Raw genomic sequence first — 4,999 nt, 5'->3', positions numbered from 1 at the left:
TAGCCGGTAGTCTGGGCTTAGGTCCCTTACAGGGATAAAAGGTAAATCCCCGCCCGAGCCGTAGCTAACTGATTTATTGTAGTCTTTCTAGTTGCAATTTCTCTGTGAGTTACAATGCGGAATATTACGGATATTGCACACATGTCGAAGATTTTTCGGAAAGTAGCGGAAGAGGTTTTCGTCAGTTAATATCATGTCCGTGCCGGCCGGCCGCTAACTTATCAGAATCAATAAAAAAGAACCCAGGAAAAATCGGTACCGATCGCAAATTTCCGGAATTCCGATAAAGCTCAACATAATTTGTTTCTCAATGATCGCGTACTCGAACGAATCTGTCCCCTACGCCTCCAACTCCCTTTAAATCTCATCGGACGTACATTGATCTCAAAATCTATCCTTGACGACTCAAATCATATTTCCTGAATAGTTTGGCCTATTGACGTCCCTGTAATTATACAATGTCTTTGGATAAACACCGCTAAGTTGTTGCAATATAATAACCGTTTAAAATAGTTTACCGGTTTTCATTTAATAAAATGATTAAGTCATATTCGAGATTTCAGCGGATTGCCAATATTTTGCTTTTGTTTCCATCATAGCATATGGTGCTTGGTATCTGCTATTGACTCCTATGTAGATTGCAAATATTACATACCCCTGACACAGCGGCCGAGCGCAGATATCTGCATTGGCGCTAAAAAGAAAAATCTTTGCGCATTAATTTAATTCAAATCTCATTATCATAATCAAAATCATCATCATCGTCGTCGTCGTGTATACTACCACCACCACCACCATCAGTCTTCTTCTTCTTCTTCTTCTTCTTCCCTCCTCCTCCTCATCATCATCATCAACAACAACAGCAACACCAACTTACATCATCATCAAACAACAATAAACATCGGTAGCATACAATGTGCTTCATCAACCATACATAATATATGCGTTAAACACCATAATAGAACAGCATGAATGAAGCTGTCTATTACTCTTTTATATTTCCTATACCAATATTTTTTTTCGTTAATTGAAGGACTAGTTGAAATCTTCTATAAAAGGCCCTCCCAACCCCCCCCCCCAAAATAAAAAAAAAATAAAACATAATAATAATAACCCTAGCAAACAAATAAAATAGGTTAGTTAGTATACACTGTGTTTAGCAACCATGCATAATGAATGTTTATGACTTCGGACCGTTGTGATCAAATTTAAAAAGCAAGATGGTATGTATGCGGCACACAACACATAGATAATATAGTTTTATACCTTAAACGTAGTTCATCAAAATAAAGATAAGTTATTATCTATGTAATACTTAAATTAGGTTTAAACGTATGCATATTGTCTAAAACTTGTGAAATGTGATTTCGTAAGCCGACGACAACATTATCATTCGGACCCTTCTCCCCACCTAACAATCGAGATTAAACCACCTGTGGAGATCCCGATCTTATCAATGAATAAACCGGTTCAATGATGTCAAAGTCAAATAAAACTATACTATTACTATCCAAATAAATATCTATCAAAAAATGTAAATTGATATACCTACTTAACTAAAACTAAACTTAAACGATTAGCAAGAAAATATATAAAGAAGAAGCAGGCCAAAGTAGACAATTAATTGAACATATGTTTTCTCAGTCTCCCACTGTTGAACAATATAATTTATTTATTTATTATTAAATAGTATTTATCGCCACCCCAAAGGGATCTTTTATCACACGTTTGGCTCAACTAATATATAATTGTGACAGGACAAACTGTCAACAAATACCTTGTTAATGTGTATACATAACTCCAATCAAGGTCAACTTCCAAGGAAACTGCGGCATGTTAAAACTGTTGATTATGACAAAATGTTGTTTAGTACAAATCAGTACAATAGCGCCTGTTATGTGGCCTATACCTAATCCAGTTAAATAAAACTTTAATCGCAGAAAAGTTTAGATTCTTTACACCTTTACTTTAAAGGGGCTTTTTCACAGATTTTGGCTTTTTTTTAACTTATTCATTAAATGCTTTATATTGATAAATGTAAACATTGGATCATAAAAGCTCCAGTAAAAATCAAGAAAAAAAAATAAAAAAAGGAAATGTACATTGCCCGGAGCAGGGTTCGAACCAGTGACCCCTGGAGTCCTGGCAGAGTCCTGTAGTATAAACGCTTATGCCTACTGGGCTATTCCGCCGAGTACACATTCTCGACGTATTTTATACCTTATATAAGCAATCTTCGTAGTTTCACAAAATTTAACGACAAAAACAGAACACTCCAAATTATTCAATCGTTTCGCGTTGCAACGCTTTATAATTTTTAGGTTTTAAAATCGTCAAAAGATGCATATAATGGCTATATTAGAGCATGATTAATGTTCAGTATTACTGTTTCTTCACAAATATCATAACTAAAACGAAAACTTACGAATCTGAAACAACTTTTTTCAATTTTGTCAATTTACCAAAGCGTGAAAAGATCCCTTTAAGAAAATATATATAACAGTTCTTTCCTGTTTTAACAAAATGATACATTTAAAATAAATTATGAAGCATCGCTAGCAATATTAGAAAGAGAAGTAGAAGGAGAATTATTATCAATAGTAGCAGTAGCAGCAGCAGCAGCAGTAGCAGCAGCAGCAGTAGCAGTAGCAGAATCAGTAGCAGCAGCAGTAGCAGTAGCACTAGCAGTAGCAGTAGAAGTAGCAGTATCAGTAGCCGTATCAGTAGCCGTATCAGTAGCAGTAACAGTAGCAGCAGCAACAGCAGCAGAAGCAGCAGCAGCAGCAGTAGCAGTAGCACTATCAGAAGCAACAGCAGCAGCGGCAGTGGCAGCGGCAGTGGCAGTGGCAGTAGCAGTGGCAGTAGCAGTGGCAGTAGCAGTGGCAGTAGCAGTAGCACTATCAGTAGCAGCAGCAGCAGCACTGGCAGCGGCAGTGGCAGCGGCAGTGGCAGTGGCAGGCAGGGCAGTGGCAGCGGCAGTGGCAGTGGCAGCGGCAAGCGGCAGCAGTAGCAGTAGCAGTAGCAGTAAGAGTAGCCGAAGCAGTAGCAGTAGCGGCTTTTTGCTTTTTGTTTTAGAAGTGTTTGTCGTATAAGAAGAACCAAGGAAGACAAATTAATTGTAACATGTGTTATCTTAGTCTCCGTTGTAGTAGTATTTGTTGTATCTACACAGCCATTTTTTCAGTCACCTGAGAGACATGTTTTTATAAGAGATTTAATTGTGGACCAATACATCGTGTATTAATATCAGTGTACCCACTGGGACACCACATGGGGCGAGGATTAACAGATAAACTAGGCCTTCAACTAATTATGCGCCTTGAGGCAAACAATACTATAACTTACTGATAATTTTAGGATTGGGATGTGTTTGTATCTTATTTGAAATTAGCTAGCTTAATTCAAAAACTAATTATAGCCTCAATATTATCACAAGAACATCATCACATATTCATTGTGCAATATATAATCATATCACCATCACAATATGCCAGAGCGTTAGTATTTATTGTGCATACATATCCTACAGCAACATTTACAAAACTTATTACAAACCAACCGCTCAAGCTTTAATTAAGATTGATTTCAATTTATATTATGACATACATTAAAGATCACTGTCAATTAATTAAAAAATAGCTTGATGCTTCGTACTCAGCGATTTAAATAAAAGAAACGTTGCGTTCACAATAATTGGGGTTAATAAAAAAGTCTGCAATTTAAAATAATCAAATTTAAATAATACTAGATTTAGTTTCAAATTGTCGCTCAAAAAATGTATCAGTTATATCAGTTACTAGGGAATCGATTTGTTTAATCTCCGCAATCCAATAACAATTATGGTGTTTGTATGACAAATTAATAGCTATTCGTCATTGAATGTATGATACTCATAAAAATATTGAAACAATAACCACAACAACAACAACATATGTGATTATGTATATATCTTCTTCAGATACTGTGTGTCATACTTTCAAAATTATCCTCATAAGATTCATAAGAATAAAATAAACACTATTGCAATCTTATTAAAAACCAACTTAGCCGTTATGCTAATGATTTTATGTTCAGTATGCGTGTACATTTCAATATTATATAACAACAAGTGTTCACAAATACCTATGTTTAATAAATATTAAAAACATGAGAACCAATGAAGGTATTTCATTTTAATAGACTAGTTTTACCGTGTGTGTACATTCATATAAAATCTTTTGAAAATCACACTTGAGATAATGTCTTTAGGTTTTGCTATTTCTAATCGATTTAAACACCATAAAACCACCGTATTTTCTCTTACATTCTTAATTTTCTTACATTTCCTTTTCAAGCCAAAATATTTATGTTTTCATGATTCTAAATTTTCGGACATACGGATTTTCGTACAGTCACTCAGTTAAACAGCGCTATTTTATCAGATTCTGACCCTGTTTTTGCTTATCTGATGACCCTTCGGTCATGCATTTTTACAACCGGATTAAAGTAATAAAACAGAATCATGCCTAAGGGCAATCGACCATTACATTTGCGTACTTGGGTAAATTACCTTGTAAACCTCTAATAAGCAATGGTTCCTTCCAACAGCGTTTGAAATGATATCGTATTAAGAAAGCCAAACGTTTATTGTTTTTACTTTTATATATTATTTCAGTTGATTGCAAAGCTGTTAAGTTGCATTTTTAAAGTAAAGAACGAAGGGAACAACACAATAAAATTATGTACACTGATGTATTATTTCTACTTCAATTAAATAATTGACAAACAAACATAACACACTTGTCTCTAAATATTTTTCGTATTTAAATTTTCCAACACGAAAAACAATATATTTAAGTGAACGGAAACTTATAATTATTACGGCATATAGTAAAAGCAGAGTTGTCTGAACCATAAGTAAAATAAAAAATAAAAAATGACACAGCTTATTTTTCCCTCAAGTGTTAATGATAATATGGATAAACAATTAAAAATACATAAAGTCAATTGTGTTGATTAC

The sequence above is a fragment of the Dreissena polymorpha genome, chromosome 3 (assembly GCF_020536995.1).
Source record: "Dreissena polymorpha isolate Duluth1 chromosome 3, UMN_Dpol_1.0, whole genome shotgun sequence".
In the NCBI taxonomy this organism is placed as follows: domain Eukaryota; kingdom Metazoa; phylum Mollusca; class Bivalvia; order Myida; family Dreissenidae; genus Dreissena; species Dreissena polymorpha.
This window is presented reverse-complemented; position numbering follows the sequence as displayed.